This window comes from Amblyraja radiata, chromosome 5 (genome assembly GCF_010909765.2).
Source record: "Amblyraja radiata isolate CabotCenter1 chromosome 5, sAmbRad1.1.pri, whole genome shotgun sequence".
NCBI lineage: Eukaryota > Metazoa > Chordata > Chondrichthyes > Rajiformes > Rajidae > Amblyraja > Amblyraja radiata.
Genome location: NC_045960.1, coordinates 43,427,433 through 43,446,787, shown reverse-complemented (window position 1 = coordinate 43,446,787; position 19,355 = coordinate 43,427,433).

Sequence of the window (19,355 nt, the reverse complement as noted above, 5' to 3'; positions counted from 1 at the left end):
TTTGATTTTTTTTTAAACTCGGGAGAGCTCTTGAATTAGCTCGTACAGTGGGACAGCCCCTTAAGAGTTCCAGAGACAAGGTCCAATGTCCACAATGACATTCGCAATGGAGATTGTGGACTGTATCTTAGCTTATGGAAGGACCATTCAGAAGCCTGATAACAGTGGGGATGAATTATTGTGCATGTTTTTTAAAGAGAGAGGTGCGTGCCTGGAACATGCCGCCAGGAGGTAGATACGATAGTAACATTTATGAGCCTTTTATATAGGCACATGGATATGCAGGGATATGGATCATGTACAAGCAGAGGAGATTAGTTCAGCATTGCATTTATGTTTGGCATAGACATTGTCGGCCAAAGGGGTTATTCCTGTGCTGTCCTACTCCTGTGCTTACAAAGAAAGATGAAACTGATGATTAGTTTTTACATATCTTCATTTTTGTGAAGTCATTTTCCATCTTTTTCAGTCTTTATTGAGCCTGACAAATGGGACTTTGGATCATTTATTTGTAGTTTTGCTTGTTTGAAGGTGAAATTTGCATTAACAATTTGCCATGTATTTACAGTATGTAGTGGATCATTCCTGCACTGCACAGCATGGCAGTATGAGCTTGTGTAACCATGCTCAATTACTACTTCAGTTCTCATTGTGAATAGCCCTCACTCTAATCAAAGATTGTAAGGAGCTGCTTGCTCCCTTTAGACTGACAAATTGGTGATTTTAAACCAGAGGCTTTATAAACGAATGGCTGCACTGTAAATTACATGATACAAGCCTCCCTTCTGAATCTGCAGGAACAATGAGCATTCCTTCACAACCATTGCCATGTATCAGAGGTAAACCAGTAAACTAGTAAGATTAAACGAGAACTTACCAGTTTGAAGTTTGATCTTTATTTTATGAGGAGTAACGTTGAGGGATTACGTGAAGACCCCGTCCAGTACGCATGCGTGTCAATCTTCAAAGCAGCGGTGTGAAATCACAGAAAACAGTTGTTGAAATGAACATAGTAAGATAAGAGAACCATAATACCTGTTGAACTTTATGATAGAGGGCTGGGAGCGGAGGGCACGTAATCCCTCAACGTTACTCCTCATAAAATAAAGATCAAACTTCAAACTGGTAAGTTCTCGTTTAATCTTACTATTTTACTTCGGAGTCACGTGAGTGACTACGTGAAGATTTTAAAGCTCTGTGATTTCATGCCGTGGAACCAAGTCCAGGCGTCATACACTGCATCAGTAGGCCAATGATGAGTGAGCATTAAGAATGCATTCAGACATGACATAGATATAGACATGTTGATGCTATAAATGAATAATAGTGGCAATAGTAACCTACCTCAACCTGGAGGAAGTATGAACCATACCTGACATAGAGTTGGCAAATACCCCTGTTCTGGCAATAGGTGTATTCTGAATATTTGGATAGATCAATAGTTTGACCATCCTGCAACCGCTAGGATGTGGTCCATCCCTGCTGCTGAGATATAGTGGTCCTGGTGGAGTGAGACTCAATGTCAATGTACACTCCTGTATATGCCAGACCCATATAACCATCTGGAGAAGGTTCGTAGTGATACCTTCTAACAAGATTTTATGTAACTTATAATATTGCTGTCAGTCTATAAAGCTCTTAGGAACCTTGACATACTGGTGTAAATGCGTGATCACACGCAACCCAAGGTCCATGGGATATGCAACATCTAGTTTGGTCTTATGTCCCTGTCTAATCTGCTTGATTAATCATAAACAAACATGTTATAATAGCCCGCAGATATGATCATCCTATCCAGTGTTGCAATGACTGGACCCATAGCGCTGAACTCAGTGCCATGGCGTAATCACTAGTACGTGAATATGACCATGGACAGGGATGTTGCTGGTGCCCATCGGTGAAGTGACGTAGTACAATGTTAACAACCCATATCTCTGCGTCCCTAAACCTGGGAGGTTTTAAGCTGACGGTACCTTCATTCTCTGGATATCAGAGGGTGAGAACCGGACAGAGTGGTTTATGTACTCATCAGCCAAATGATTAGTAGGTACTTAAGGCACAGTAATGGAATAGTAACTTAATGTTATAATCCCATAAAACTGAATTTTAATGTGTCAGTCATCCGTGCCGTGTTAAACGTAAGGAAGCATAAACAATGCTTCCCATCTCCTATGCAGATAGCTGCTATATGGTGCTATGCCTGCAATCTATACTGAGCACTCTAACGCTCATGGTTTGACAACCCAAGCCGCAGAAACGATCTCTCAGAGTCTGTGAGTCTATGATTGATTATATCATGCAGAGGATGGTTTCAACATCACAACTGAACCAGCATCTTTTTATCCGGAATTAACCATGTTTTATGTTCATTCTTCGCCTCAGCAGGAGCCATAGGTGTATAACCCAGGTAGGCACTATGAAAACCCGGAAGCGGGAATCTTGCTAAATTTTGCAAAACCCGTCTATTGAGGCCAAATGGAGGAAGACATAAAAGAACATTCCTTCCTAGTGTAGCGAGAATGCACCCTTCGCCACTGTATGCCTCGTTCTGTGTTGATTGAAACTGGATGCAAGCAACTCAATAGTTAGTGTTCCATCAATCCACATTGTCATTAAATACTTTGTGATCACACATTAATTCTGTGTGTCATTGATTTTGCATAATAATACACCAGTGCTAAATGTGGTTTGGTAAAACTATCACCGGATACTTTGATTTGATTGTACCTTTGTGATTAACATATACCACCACCAAAGTGTATCACCTTGGACTTGTGCATGCCTTATATGCATATCTACACACTCTTTAATGCCCAGAATGCACCTAGTGTCCATTGGCAGTTGATACCATGACTGAACACTTGATAACTCATGCTAATCCCATCTGCCTCCGTAACTAGAGATGGTATTAGTAAATTACCCATCTTTGGGCAATAGCATCAGTTTGGAAATGACTGAAGATTTACGGATAAGAGGTTTTAGTGGAGCAAAGCTGTCCATCATAGTGACTTTGATTGTTTCAGCTAAAAATAGCAGAGGTCTAATGTTTATCTCTGAGCTGATCCCAGACCAATAAATGGATGATTGTATCCCAACAATCAATAGTTTCAGTTGGTATCAACTTAATTTAAATTTAACTGGACGGGTGTGAACCAATTCCTCAAATATAGCTATGTGGCTGATAAGGCTAATTTAGTAAAATACAGTGTGTTCAATATCATCCAGATTGGCCATGCTACTTATTTGTTAGCTCTGTGCAGTCAAAGCACTGATAGTAGTGATTTGGTAAATAATCTGGAAACTGGAGTTAGCCCATTGTAACGCTACTGAGTGAATCGTTGCCTCATCCAGTTAAATTTCAAAGATCTTCAACCCTGTGAGTGGAAATGATCACATGGAAGTTATTCAGAATAGTCTATATTGCACATGCGGTTTGAGGCTGTTGACAATGATCAGTCCACATCCCATTCTTGTGAGCCTTGTCTTGAAAGGCAACTCCAACCATACCTGTGTGCAGTATAAACTAATCTAGTGTTATCCCAAACCACTGTAAATATTCAAACCAGTTTAATATTACCAACTTGTATCCGTGACTGGAGACATCATCGATGAGGTTCCATACCTTTATCCGAATGGGAGGACTTATGCAACCCGACCAGGAGCTGCCTCAAACATGTGTGCATGATTACATCTGCTCCTGGAGGTAGAGGAACTCGCGTACGAGGTTGGCGCATCTTCCAACGAAGGCCGTTCTGGGCTGTGGCCTAAAAAAGACCTTTGTCCTGGTTGTACGGCCTTCAAGCTTTCACCAGCTTCAGTTCATCTTGATTTGCTGGTGGGTGCGTAGGGGTGCTGCCGTTGAAGATGTGAGGTCTTGCGTGACTTACTGCCGTCTGCTCCTCGCATCCCGCAGTCTACAGAGCGGGTTCTCGGTCGCTCCCCGTATTCTACGGTCTCCAGAGCGGCTGTCCCGGTGTCCCCGGCACCAATATGAAGCTGCTGGCACCACTGCCAGTGGCTCGAAGGTGAATCCACCGCCGTCCGCTCCCCATTTCCTGCGGTCTCCGGGGCGGCTATGCAGGTGCCCCCTGCACCAATATGAAGCCGCTGGCTCCGCAGCCAGCGGCTCAAAGGCGAATCCTCGCCGCCCGCTCCCCGCGGTCTCCGGGGCGGCTATGCAGGTGCCCCCTGCACCAATATGAAGCCGCTGGCTCCGCAGCCAGCGGCTCGAAGGCGAATCCGCCGCCGTCTGCTTCCCGCGGTCTCCGGGGCGGCTATGTAGGTGCTCTCCCCGGCATCAATATGAAGCCGCTGGCTCCACAGCCAGCGGCTCGAAGGCGAATCCCAGCCGTCTGCTCCCCGCGTCCCACGGTCTCCCGAGCGGGTTCTCCACTATATGAAACCGTTGGTTTGCTGCCAGCGGCTCAATGGTGAATTTACCGCCGCTCGCTACCCGCATTCCGCGGTTCCGAGCGTCTAGGTCCGTGGGCGGGATTCCCCGTGACCGGGGTTCCCTGAAGTTCGAGACTGGGGTTTCCCCTCCGTCCCGACTTAGCCCCGGACTTTAAGCAGGACCTCTAAGTAGAGGTTCCTGCAAGAAGATTTAACCTGTAAATATTTTAAAAACTTACCTCAGGTCTGTTGTTGGCAGGAGAATCACATCACCCTGCCAGTCATCACGCAATGCGATAGACGATATGCCACGCATGCGTACTGGACGGGGTCTTCACGTAGTCACTCACGTGACTCCGAAGTAAAATGTCTTTAGACTGCCGCACGGAAACAGACCCTTTAGCCCATCCAGTCTGCACTGACCAGCAATCACCCATACACTAGCACTATCCTTACACACTTGTGAGGTTTTACAATTTTATCGAAGCCAATTAACCTACAAACCTGTACGTCTTTGGAACATGAGAAGAAACTGGAGCACCTGGAGGAAACCCATGCAGTCACAGGGCGAATGTACAAACTTTGTACAGACAGCACTTTTAGACAAGATCGAACCCGGGTCACTTGCACTGTAAGGCACTCTATTGTTGCACCACCATGCCGCCCCTAAATGACTGACATCCTAGAAACATCGAAAATAGGTGCAGGAGTAGGCCATTCGGCCCTTCATACCAGCACTGCCATTCAATATGGTCATGGTTGATCATCCAAAGTCAGTAACCCGTTCCTGCTTTTTTCCCCATATCCCTTGATTCCTTTAGCCCTCAGAGCTAAATCTCTCTCTCTCTTGAAAACATCCAATGAATTGGCCTCCACTGCCTTCTGTGGCAGAGAATTCCACAGATTTACAACTCTCTGGGTGTAAATGTTTTTCCTCATCTCAGTCCCAAATGGCCTACCCTTTATTCTTAAACTGTGACCGCTGGTTCTGGACTCCCCCAATCCTCTTAGTTCATATTTCTGCTAGACTCTGACATTTTATTGTTGGGCTCTGGAAGACAATGGACTTGGGCTAGAATCCTGCCATTCGATTTCCTGTGCTGAATTTAATCAGCCTTGTTTCCTCCATATCGAGATTTTGTTTGGCTATTTTGCTTTCCTTGGGCTCTGGCATGGCAAGGGTCACATGGGTGGTCTAATTATAATGGAGCCAGAGACAATATTTGGTGAAAGGATGTTAGAACCTCATGGCAGACAGAACTTTTCCCCGGGGTGGAAATTTCAAAGACCAGAGGACTTTAAGGTCAGATGGGGCAAAGTTGGAAGGAGACAAGCGAGGGAAGTTTATTACACTGAGAGTTCATTGTTGCCTGGAACAAGCTGAGGCAGATATGACAGTTGCATATAAGAGACTATTGGATAGGAACATAGATATTTAGGGAGTGGAAGTATATGGAACATGTACAGCAGAAGAGATGTTGAACTTAACATCATGTTCAGTGTGAACACTGTTGGCCAAAGGGCCTGTTCCTGTGCTATGTTCTATGATGTAAAATAATAATTCAGCATGTCTATATTTTCCATTATATATTATACATTCGCTTACATCATTTATTTTGAATCAACATTCTTCTATCTAAATCTTTTTCTTTAATGAAAGTTTCTGCTGGTTTAATACGTCAGCAAATCTGCTGTTCCACAGAGAATGCCTGGATATATAAATATAATCGTAAATAGGTAGCGATACTGAATGCACTAATTGAACAGTGATTCATAGCCCCTGGTGCATATTTATGGCCCAATTATGGTTGCACAGGTTGTCAATTTTTTTAAACAGATTTTAAAAGTATATTTATTGAATTAGTTTAACAGCAATAAATCAACAAACCATCAATGGCATTATGTCTAAGTCTCAGGCAGTAGTATCAAAGCAACCTTTGACTTAGGAACATCACAATTGTCACAGGTTTAGACCGGAGGGTAGAGTTATGAGAAGTATATTTAACTCTGTGACAATAATGGAACCACCGGAAAGTTCAGATAAACTTAACGTTAGTCATTCACACCTTTACTTCCTTTCTCTTTTTTTCCCTGTTACCACATAATTGCCACATTGCAATGTCTTAAGTCATCAGGAAGATTTGGACAATTATGTTAGGGAGGGATAGAGAATAAAAATACACGGTGAAAGGCAATATTACCTTGGCAAAATGCATAAAGTAGAGATAGTTGCTCGAGGCAACTTCAATATTGGTGGAACTCAAAGCTACAATAAAAACTTTGTAATGTTCATTCACAACTTATGAGCATTGCCATTAAGACCAGCATTTATTGCTCTTCCCTAACTAAGTTCAATGAAATGATAATAAGCCAACCTCTAAATGTCTGCAAGTTTGTGGTGAAGATACTTCCAAAGTGATACCGAGTATCAGTTCTGAGATTTTAATCAAGCAGCAATGAAGGATTAGCAATATCTGTTCAGTAGGTGACTTGGAAGAGAGTTTGGAGGTCATGCGCCCTGGCATATGCCTCCTTTCTCCTTCTAGATGGTAGAAAACTGGTTTAGGAGTTGTTGTTTGAAGAACTTTGGTGATTTGTTGCAGTGTATCTTAAAGATGGGAGATTGTATATTCATCTTGCGCAGGTGGTGAAGAACATCTCACTTCTCCCCTCTCCCATCGGGCAAAAGGTAAAGAAGTGTGAAAACGCACACCTCCAGATTCAGGGGCAGTTTCTTCCCAACAGTTATTAAGCAACTGAACCATCCGACCAACAACCAGAGAGCAGTCCTGAACTACTATCTACCTCATTGGAGACCCTCAAACTATATTTTACAAACTTATATCAGGTTTCCCCTCAGACTCTGTTAGATCTCCTCTCGGCACTCAAAGAATGGGTTTATTTCCAAGTGAGTGCTTTTGTTTGTTTTTCTCATAGGCTGGTGGGAGGAGATGGGGGAAGGGGTGTAATACAGCCATTGTAACTATGGGGGAAGTGTGTGAAATAATGGGGGGGTTTTAAGCAAATTAGGAAATATTAAGTGGAAACAAGGAACTGCAGATGCTGGTTTACAAAAAAGATAACCAACCATCTGCCCATTAACCCCCCTCCCCTCACCTGTATTTTACCTGCCTGGCTTTGTTCTGCTCTTCCAGCATTCTACCCCCCTCATGGCCCTTCCCAATCAGTCTGAAAAAGGGTCCCAACCAGAAAACTGAAGGAAGCGATAATCAACTGCCATGGATACAAATAATGTCATACACAAGAAAGGGCAGATGCTGGCTGACAAAAAGTGAAAACACAGTGCTGGAGTAACACAAAGACGCAGCAGAAATTTGGAAAAGTTATCCCGTCACCCATTCCTTCTCTCCAGAGATGCTGCCTGTCCCGCTGAGTTAAAGAGTGCCCACGGTAGACTCACGAGTCACTACGGTAAACTCACGGGCTACTACGTTCTTACAACGAGTTTAAAAGTTAACATTTTTACTTCAAGAGTAAATTTGACTCGTGGAAATCTTTCATCATGTTGAAAGATTTTCACGAGTTAACAAGTTTCCCGAGTACCTGCCGTTAGCGTTACGAGTTCCGACGTTCCCGCTACGTTAATTCTACGTGATTAACACGAGTTTGATTTGTTTTAAACTCGGGATCACTCATGGGTGGACTCGCACCGTGAGACAGGGCCATTACTTTGTATCTTTTCTAGAGGAAATATTAAGCATTTTTGAAAAGAAACTTCTCAATTTGTTGAGAATATTAAAGGAGTAGCGAGCGGAATTTCTTATTGTTATTTTCCTTGAACTGTGGCTCCACAGCCGGTGTCAGAATCTGCTAATGTAGTGCATTTGTTTCTAAAAAGAGAAATGGAATAGAATGAATAACAACAGGCCACTAAACCTGCAGTGTGGTTATATCAGTGATTTACTACAATCCTGTGGTATGTCAGTCTTGTGACTATGCTGCAATGCTGATGACTGGAAGAAATGTACTGTGGCAGGTCTCAACATGTGCAATTCTGACTCGCAAATAAACAATATATTTATAAATACTCTGACGCATTTGTGACAGTTTTGTTAATTGGCAATGAGAATGCCATCCCAGGCAACTTTCTGGTTAAAGCACGTAGTCCAACAAGTCGTCAAGTCTAGTTTTTAGTCATACGTACAAGGGTGATGAGGTGCAAGTACAACAAGAATCTTGCTTGCAGCAGCATCGCAGGCCCATAATCTTGGACAACACACACAAACTCTAAACTAAACATAAATTATTCATACATTACTCAAGACAATGAAAAAGGTGTTAATACAAGGCATTGTAATACAAGACTCGGCGGCGCTGTGGAGAGGTCGGTGTGGCGGCCGATGACAGTGGCGACCGACGGACAAGACAAACATGTGAAGTGGGGCATCGGCAGCGGTGAGACCTCAGTAGTGGTGAAGTCTCTCAGCTGCGGTGAAGCCTCGCGGGTCGACCCACAGTCAATGGTCGATGACTGTGTGGGGGGACTGCTGCGATGGGGGCGAAGAACAATGGAGGACTTGGTGTGGGGGAACCACCATGAAAGGGGGGGGGGGGGGAAACAAAAGGTGGAGCTGGCGTACTTTGTAACTTTGTCAGCACTGTGGTATACCCAATGTATACTATTTGTAGATATTGGGTATACAAGCAAAGAATTTCACTGTGACTTGTCACATGTGATAATAAGGTATTCCATTTCATTACATTAGTGCAAAACACAATTGGAGAAATAAGCCCATGGTAGTGCTAGAGATGGCTTGTAATATTAGAATTGAGCCGGTTGGTACCCGCTGGTTGCAAGAAACATTAGTAAAGGAAATCGGCAAGCCATGTTGGAAGGGAAAGCAGTACTGACATAACATTGGATAATAGCATACATCAAGTTTTGTTCCCTCTCTTCATACAATTCACACGAGACCTGCATGTATGAATCCTACCTCCTTGTTCACTCCACAGCCCACAGTGGTAGAAACAAGGAACTGCAGATGCTGGACTACATAAAAGAGCACAAATGCATATTTGGAGAACATGGATGGACAACATTTCAGATTGGGATCCTTCTTCAGACTTAATGTAGATGGTAGGGGTACAATCTGAAGAAGGGACCTGACCCAAATCCTAAACATGTTCTACAAAGATGTTGTTTGACCCACTGAGTTACTCAAGCACGTTGTGTGCTTTTACCCCATGGGGAAACTGTGCTCAGGGACTTGATCAGGTCAGAACATCACAGGAGGGTTTTTCAGACGTATAGGAGACTGCCGGGCTCCCCTCTCTCATGACCACAACAACCTTTAAGACACTTATTTTACAGCTTCTGTGGGAGTGTATTTTAGTGTCTGATGTGTTTCTGTGCTGATATGAACTGGCAATTGTGAGCTCAATGTTACTCCCAATGGAAACAGGTCAGTCCTTTTTCAGCAGAAGATTCTTTGTGCAAAATACCAAGGATCTGTTTATGAAACACTCTTGTCTATTTTCATAAATTTTTGTTGCAGATCCATTCAGCTGTTAGAATATCAGAGTAGTGTAAAGTACAATTTCTGTGCATTTGAAGAATAAACAAGAAACTTATGTTTATCCAAATCTGTTGGAAAAAGCCTGAACCTGTATGTTTTGGACAATGAGCAGAAGATTTCTTGTTTAGGACTTCACCTGGAAGTGAACCTCATGGATCATCCATGGTTTCTGTACGGGGATCACAAGTATTATCTTGGGTAGGAAGGAACTGCAGATGCTGGTTTAAACAGAAGATAGACACAAAATGCTAGAGTAACTCAGCGGGACTGGCAGCACCTCTGGAGAGAAGGAATGGGTGACTGTTCATGTCAAGACCCTTCTTCAGCCAAGTTTTGTCTTCTTTGGTGCACAGCCTACACACTTGCTGATGAAATCTATGGCAACAATGGCATAATCATCTAGGTTAGCCGTAGAATCCTTGGATATGGATCAGTCCACTGATCCATGTAGCAATTGTGAAGGGTCTCATCTGTTTCTCTGGATCAGCACTGTACCACTTTCTGTACCGGATTCTTCCACTTCAGTTTCTGCTTGTAAGCAAAAGGAACTGAGACAATGATTGAATCGATTATTTTGTTAAAAAACTTCTATTGTCCTTTTTGATTGTGTCTTAGATTTGTGTAGTTGATGAATAAATTCAGTCCAATCTATTGAGCACAAAAACCATGACATTCAAACCTGCAGTTAAAAATACTGTGTCAATGGAAATGGCATTCAAGAATGCTAATGAATTTTGTTCATTATAAGTGATTACTAAACAGTAAATTCTTATTATATCAGACCGTGGGGGGAGAATGGTGTCGGTTATTGGTGATTGCCCACTATATTTAAAAGGGAGTTAGATGTGGCCCTTGTGGCTAAAGGGATCAGGGGGTATGGAGAGAAGGCAGGTACAGGATACTGAGTTGGATGATCAGCCATGATCATATTGAGTGGCGGTGCAGGCTCGAAGGGCCGAATAGCCTACTCCTGCACCTATTTTCTATGTTTCTATAACCAAGTATGGGATTATCATTGTATAGTTAGCAGATGCTGGTTAATGCACACAAGGACACAAAGTGCTGGAGTAACTCAGCAAGTCAGGCAGCATTTCTGGATAACATAGATAGGTGATGTTTTGGGTTGAGATTCCCCTTCAGACTCTCGGCCTGAAGCCCCAGCCCACATGTGGCCAGAGTGCAGGTAAGGGTCAGTGATGGCCGTAGGAGTGGCAATGGCAAGCACGGCCTGGAAGTAGCCCAGGAGGTGCGGGCCGACTTCGGCAGACTGGCCTGGCGTTGGCGGCAGCAGGTGCAGCCTGGAAGCGGCCGAGGAAGCTGTGTGGGCCGGTGGTGGCGGCAGTAGGTCTGGCCTGGCCTGGAAGCAGCATGTGAGGCGGTGACAACTGACATCGGCAGCCCGTCCTGATGGTGCGGCTTTGGCAGGCCAGCCTGGAAGTGGCCCTAGAGGCGGTGCAGGGTGGGGTGGCGTTGGCAGCCTGGCCTGGCCTGGCCTGGCCTTGAAGGTCGGTAGGTCCATGCTCTATAACCAAAATCCATTATGAAGAGGTCCATAATAATGGAATTGAATTGAAGTGAATACATTTTATTAGTCAAGTATGTATACATACAAGGAATATGCCTTGGTGCTTTGCTCGCGAGTAATAACACAATATACAGTAGACAATTAAAAGTAAGACATTATAATTTAACGAAAGTTTACTGCATGCACAGATCACAAATGGAGAACTACACCAAAATTCAGTTCAGCAACTATTATCATTGCAAACACTATCACTCACCACTCTTTTGTCAGTGTAAAATAACCACGTTTTAAATTTGCCAAAATAAATGTTGCAGTTTGACAGTGTGCCAATTCAACAAAAGTGAAACTCATGTGTCAGTTTAAACCTACAGAGAGGAGATATTCATAATTTTTAACTTCATTTGATAACAATAGTAAGTAATTGTACTTTTGAAAACACACACCTCCAGATTCAAAGTTTGAAAACTTTGCTCTAGGGTCTAGGAGCTCTAGGGACTAGTGGAATCAAGGGATATGGAGAGAAGGCAGGCACGGGTTATTGATTGGGGACGATCAGCCATGATCACAATGAATGGCGGTGCTGGCTCGAAGGGCCGAATGTTTCTATGTTTCTAAAACACACGCCTCCAAATTCAGGGACAATATCGGGCGTTATCAGGCAACTGAACGGTCCTCTCAACTGACCTACCATCTACCTGCATGGAGATCTTTGAACTTCTTTTAATTGGACTTTATCAGACTAATCTTGTACTTGTGGACGGCATGATTATAATCATGTATTGTCTCTTCTTTGACTGGATAGCATGCAAACAAAGGAGATTCACTGTATCTTGATACACATGACAATCTATATTCCTAAAACTTAGATCTTGACCACTTTCTGACTCACTGTTTCGTGATTTCCGAAAGAACGCCGCCACTTACGGCCGTCATTTTTGGCCATCTCGCTCAGAGTCGCCCTCCGCTGAGCTGGACCAGAGGATTTTTCCAATCGATGAAACATAAAAGAGTTATTAATGTTTTTAAAATGTTGACATTCTCTCTGCTGCCCCTGCTGGTGGACTTGGGGAGGGACTAAAACAGCCAGAAGTGTTATGCCTCAGTCAGTCTCTGCAAGATGGGGGCAGTGAGAGGGCCACGTCTTCAGTCTGAGCTGTGAATAACACTGAACACATGTCCACTAAACTGTGAGTGTGGTTTTGAAGTAAAAGGCACTGCAAATTGTTGTTTGGGGGTTTTGGGTTGAAGTAAAAGGCACTGCAAATGGTTCTTTGGGGGGGGGGGGGGGGGTTTGGTTTGAAGTAAAAGGCACTGCAAATTGTTGTTTGGTCAAACTTGACAACTCTTTGTTTGCACTGTATATTGATTTTAGATAAAACGCTACCACTTGCGCCTGTGATTTTTGGCCATCTTACTCAGTCCCTCCGCTCATCAGGTGCAGAGGATTCTTCACATCAATTAAAAAAAAAAGTGGTATTAGTGTTTAAAAAGTTTTGAGAATCTCTCTCCTGTCAATCACGCCATGAAGGCCACACCTTTTACGGTGGGAGGGGGAGGGATTATAAAACCCGGAAGTGTCGGTGTGGCTCAGTCTTTGCATGATGGGGGAGGGAGAGGGTACGACTCTGTCTGAGCTGTGAATCAACTGAACACACTGAATGTCTACTAAACTGTGAGTGTGGTGTTTTGTGTGGTTTTATGGTGGTTTCATCCTGCTTGAAATGGTATGAAACTGCATTTGAATGTGGTGGCCTTGCACCCTGATGAAAGTGGTATGAAACTGCACTTGAATTTGGTGGCCTTGCACCCTGCTTGAAGTGGTATGAAACTGCACTTGAATTTGGTGGCCTTGCACCCTGCTTGAAGTGGTATGAAATTGCACTTGAATTTGGTGACCTTGCACCTGCTTGAAGTGGTATGAAACTGCACTTGAATTCAGTGGCCTTGCACCCTGCTTGAAGTGGTAGGAAACTGCACTTGAATTTGGTGGCCTTGCACCCTGCTTGAAGTGGAATTTCAAGGAATAAGCGCAAGTCAACTGCCAACCTACCAGCCGTGAGTGAGCAGCCAGCACATCAGGCTTGAGGGACTGAGCTGCCACCCCAATAATCCATTTGGCCCACAATGTCCATTCTAGCCATCTGGAGTCCCTGCAGCCCACAACACTCATACCAGCACTCCAGAAAGCCCCCCCCCCCCCCCCCCCCCCCCCCACCACTGGCCACCAATATTGGAATTGGTGGAGAGGTGGAATATTGTGTCCGGGGACCAGCCTTCCCGTGTGAACATGGGACCCAACGGGTCCCACTTAGTCTAGTAATAAACTAAACTAAGTAGTAACAAAAAGCCAAAAAATCCTTGCAATCCCTTTGGAATGCTGTGAGGGGAGCAGAGGGGAAAATGTTTCTCATGGTGAAACCTCCTGAGTATTATAGAAAGCATAACCAGAAGTCGAGTGAGAGGTGTTGTCAAAATAGCCATGGAGTTGCAACGGTTATTGGTTACTAACCTAAATTCATGGGCTGACCAAAGGTTGCAGGGTGACCTGGACAGGTTGAGTGAATGGGCAGATGCGTGGCAGATGCAGTATAATATAGATAAATGTGAGGTTATCCACTTTGGCGGCAAAAACAAGGGGGCAGATTATTATCTCAATGGGGTTAGGTTAGGTAAGGAGGAGGTGCAGCGAGACCTGGGTGTCCTTGTACACCGGTCACTGAAAGTTGGCTTACAGGTGCAGCAGGCAGTGAAGAAAGCTAATGGAATGTTGGCCTTCATAACAAGAGGATTTCAGTATAGGAGTAAAGAGGTTCTTCTGCAGTTGTATAGGGCTCTGGTGAGACCACATCTGGAGTATTGTGTACAGTTTTGGTCTCCTAATTTGAGGAAGGACATCCTTGTGATTGAAGCAGTGCAGCGTAGGTTCACAAGATTGATCCCTGGGATGGCGGGACTGTCATATGAGGAAAGATTGAAAAGAGTAGGCTTGTATTCACTGGAGTTTAGAAGGATGAGGGGGTATCTTATAGAAACATATAAAATTATAAAAGGAGTGGACAAGCTAGATGCAGGAAAAATGTTCCCAATGTTGGGCAAGTCCAGAACCAGGGGCCACAGTCTTAGAATAAAGGGGAGGTCATTTAAGACTGAGGTGAGAAAAAACTTTTCCACCCAGGGAGTTGTGAATTTATGGAATTCCCTGCCACAGAGGGCAGTGGAGGCCAAGTCACTGGATGGATTTAAGAGAGAGGTAGATAGAGCTCTCGGGGCTAGTGGAGTCAAGGGATATGGGGAGAAGGCAGGCACGGGTTATTGATAGGGGACGATCAGCCATGATCACAATGAATGGCGGTGCTGGCTCAAAGGACGAAAGGCCTCCTCCTGCACCTAGTTTCTATGTTTCTATGTTTCTATGTTTCTATGTTTCTAAAGGAACTATAGATGCTGGAATCTTGATCAAAACACTAATTGCTGACTTCAAGAGTTGTATGCAAGGTGTTCAGTTTAAAAAAGTTACATTCATACTAATCAGAAAGAATATAGTTCCAAGCAAAATGTGTGTGTTTGTATTCTTAGCCATACACGATAAGTCAAGTGTTCAGTAGCAATCACAGGAAAGGTTTACAAAACCAAGAGGTATTTGTGGCGACAGATCAAATGAGTTGGATCCAATCCAAGTGAAGTACCAACTCCAAACATGGCTGACAAAGAAACAGAACCTTCTTTGAGTTCAAATCCAGAACCTGTCCAAAAATTGATTCAACACCAAAACCTGTAAGGCAATTGGAAATATTCCAAGACTTGTGACTGGATGAAGCTAGTTGTTCACTTAAAAGAGAAAAACTTTTATAAATTTGTGAAATGTGCACATTTTACTTGTATCTTTGTGTTGAAAATATAAAAGAAGCATTGACATTTTTTCCCCATTTATTTAAAAAAGGACATAGTGGAGTGGATCTATATGTTGGAACATAGGTGATTCTGTTGGACAGGAAAGTTGTGCAATGTATCTGCTTTGTGACAATTTAATAATGGTGCTACCTGAGTAAAGCAGTCTGTAACAGGAGTTTGAAGATTTATGATGTGTACATATTGTGCCTTAATGCATTTGTGTAGCTTGCAAAGCTTGTGAAGTGGACAATAATTGCCTATGTGTACATCTGGAGACCAAGTTCCAAGCCATTGTTGACTCCTTCACTGAAGTATATGAGATTGTGCACTCTGCAGAAAACACCTAGATGACCAATGTCATCTACCTGTCCACTGTGCCTCCATCTGCCCAGTAGATATTATTCTTGTGTTATGGAATTAAGTGGATAACAGGCATTAGTTAAAATGAAAACCAGTCTTTAAAAAAAAATCATTTACAATTTAGCTTCCAATACAGAAAGCAATCCTCGGATGTAGGACATTCTGATCCTGCACCATTATAGTGGAAGACAGTAGGTGCAGCAAATGTTCTTACTAATTGGCCCTCAATGAAACCCTCATGATTAGATCAGAAAGGGCATTAAGGGATCATCTCCTATGTGAATACCTCATTAAAGGCATGGTTCAGGACATGATAAGGGGATAGAGGAAAGATTAAGGTGAGAGGGGAAACATTTAATAGAAACCTAAGGAGAAACATTTTCACACAACGGGTAGTTAGTGCATGGAATCCTCTAGCTGCCTGAGGAGATAGTTGAAGCAGGTACTATAACAACATTTAAAGGACATTTGGACAAGTACATGGATTTGAAAGGTTTTGAAGAATATGGGCCAAACACAGGTAGATAGTCTAGTGCAGATGGGGCACCTTGGTCGGCATGGGCGAGTTGGACCAAATGCCTGTTTCTATCGTATATGACTTATTGACTCTATGTTCGGTGGGCGGCGCGACTCACGTCGCAGCGGCCTCTGCAGTACATCTGTCTTTTTATTATTTTTTGTCTCGTTTGAATGTAGTTTTTAATATTTATTTTTGTGTATGTGTGTGGGTATGTGTGTGGGGGCGGGGGGTGGGGGGCGGGGGGTGGGGGAAACTATTAAAATCTATCCCCTGCACGGAAAACCTGACCTTTTCTCTGTCGGGTCTCCGTTGTCGTTGGGGCCTAGCACCATGGAGCGGCCTCCAGCAGGAACGACCTGGGGCTCCAGTCACGGAGCTGCGGACCTACTCACCATTGTGGAGCTGGCCGAGTTCGAAGCGGGTGGAGCTGTGGTGGCGCTCGGCTGCGACCTGACCCCGGAGATTCGGAGGCTTACCGCAGGTCTGGTGGACAGTGACACCGGGAGCCCGCGGGTCCCTGCTGGGAGACCGCTTTTCGGGGCTTCCGCAACGGCGACTTCACCCGCCCGAGTTGCGGGGTTGAAGAGTACCTGGAGCGGGGCCTTACATCACCGCCCCGCGCGGCTTGGAATGGCTGTGGGACTTTGCTAGCGCCCGCCGGGGGCTCCAACAACAAGACCCGGAGCGCGGCCTTGCATCACCCGGCGCGGCGTTAATGGCCGCGGGACAATTACCATTGCCCGCCGGGGGCTTTGACTCTGACATCGGGAGGGGAATGGGGAGTGCAGGGGAGAGATAAGTTTTTGCCTTCCATCACAGCGAGGAGGAGATGCGCTGTGATGGATGTTTGTGTAAATTGTGTTGTGCCTTGGTTCTTTCTTGTGTGTATGACTGCAGAAACAACATTTCGTTTGAACCTCAATGGGGTTCAAATGACAAATAAATTGTAGTGTATTGTAGAGTAGGAGTAAACGGGTCCTTTTCACAATGGCAGGCAGTGACTAGTGGGATACCGCAAGGCTCAGTTCTGGGACCCCAGCTATTTACGATATATATTAATGATTTGGACGAGGGAATTGAATGCAACATCTCCAAGTTTGCGGATGACACGAAGCTGGGGGGCAGTGTTAGCTGTGAAGAGGATGCTAGGAGGCTGCAAGGTGACTTGGATAGGTTGGGTGAGTGGGCAAATGTTTGGCTGATGCAGTATAATGTGGATAAATGTTAGGTTATCCACTTTGGTGTAAAAAACAGGAAAGTAGATTATTATCTGAATGGTGGCCGATTAGGAAAGGGGGAGATGCAACGAGACCTGGGTGTCATGGTACACCAGTCATTAAAAGTAGGCATGCAGGTGCAGCAGGCAGTGAAGAAGGCGAATGGTATGTTAGCATTCATAGCAAAAGGATTTGAGTATAGGAGCAGGGAGGTTCTACTGCAGTTGTACAGGGTCTTGGTGAGACCACACCTGGAGTATTGCGTACAGTTTTGGTCTCCTAATCTGAGAAAAGACATTATTGCCATAGAGGGAGTACAGAGAAGGTTCACCAGACTGATTCCTGGGATGTCAGGACTTTCATATGAAGAAAGACTGGATAGACTCGGTTTGTACTCGCTAGAATTTAGAAGATTGAGGGGGGATCTTATAGAAACTTACAAAATTCTTAAGGGGTTGGACAGGCTAGATGCAGGAAGATTGTTCCCGATGTTGGGGAAGTCCAGAACAAGGGGTCACAGTTTAAGGATAAGGGGGAAATCCTTTAGGAACGGGATGAGGAAAACATTTTTCACACAGAGAGTGGTGAATCTCTGGAATTCTCTCCCGCAGAAGGTAGTTGAGGCCAGTTCATTGGCTATATTTAAGAGGGAGTTAGATGTGGCCCTTGTGGCTAAAGGGATCAGGGGGTACGGAGAGAAGGCAGGTACAGGATACTGAGTTGGATGATCAGCCATGATCATATTGAATGGCGGTGCAGGCTCGAAGGGCCGAATGGCCTACTCCTGCACCTATTTTCTATGTTTCTATGTTTCTATGTATTGTATTGTATTGTATGTCTGTTCTGTCACTTAAAATATTAGCGATTTGTTTTTTGGGTGCCGTCCCTTAATACTGTAACAACAGTTAGTATATTTTGCGGGTCTGTTGTGTGCAAATATTTAAAGGGGATGTACTCCCATTGTAAATGTGTAGTTCTGCAAAGTTGCCAGTCAGCCAGTGTTAAAGTTAAGTAGCTAATTACAGCAATTGGAACTGAAGTTAATTGTTTGTACTCAAAAAGTATAAACCTTTACTGTATTGTTAAGAATGGGCAGGGAGACATGGATTTTATGGAAGGTCTACATATGTTGAATAAGGACCTTTTCTTATTTACCAGCTTCAGTCTCCAGTGAGTCAGTCACAGTTGCAACACCTCCTTCCCATCAATAAAGATCAAGAATTGTAGCCTGGAAAATGTTGATCATTTTCCATATATTGGAAGCCACATCTCAGCAAAGGAAGACATCCTTGACAAAATTGCCTTCAAAGTGCTATTACGGCCTTTGACTGAGTGAGGCACCAATACAAAGACCTCAAACCAGGGGTTCTCACCCTTTTTCATCACATTTACCCCTGGCAACTTTAATAGCACATAACAATGTTATTTCACTTATTTATGAACAACTAACGATGAACAGATACCGGTATACCAGAACCAAACACAGTCAGTCAATGAGAAAAAATACGTACAAATCCAGAATCAACAAATTTACTCCCTGGGTAGGCGAAATTTACCCTCTGGGTAAATTTACCCCAGGTTGTGAACCCTTGCCTCAAACCCAGTGCTGAGCGCATGGTTACCAACAGAAGGGCTCCCCATCCCTTGAAACCACAGCAACCTTCAATAACTATCACCAAACACTGTAAGAATACCAGCACCACTGCCTCCTTGGCACCGTTCAAATCCACTGGCATTTTTCTCAAGTCCTACCAGGTCTAGCATCAAGCCTGTGTCCACATTCTGCCACCTCCAGTGGGCCACCTCATCCACATGGCTGACTCTAGACCTCCCAAAGCCTGCACACTGCTTCAAGTTTCTCTCCAGCAATAGATATCCTGGAGGACAGAGAAAGTTCCCTCAAAATGGAACAC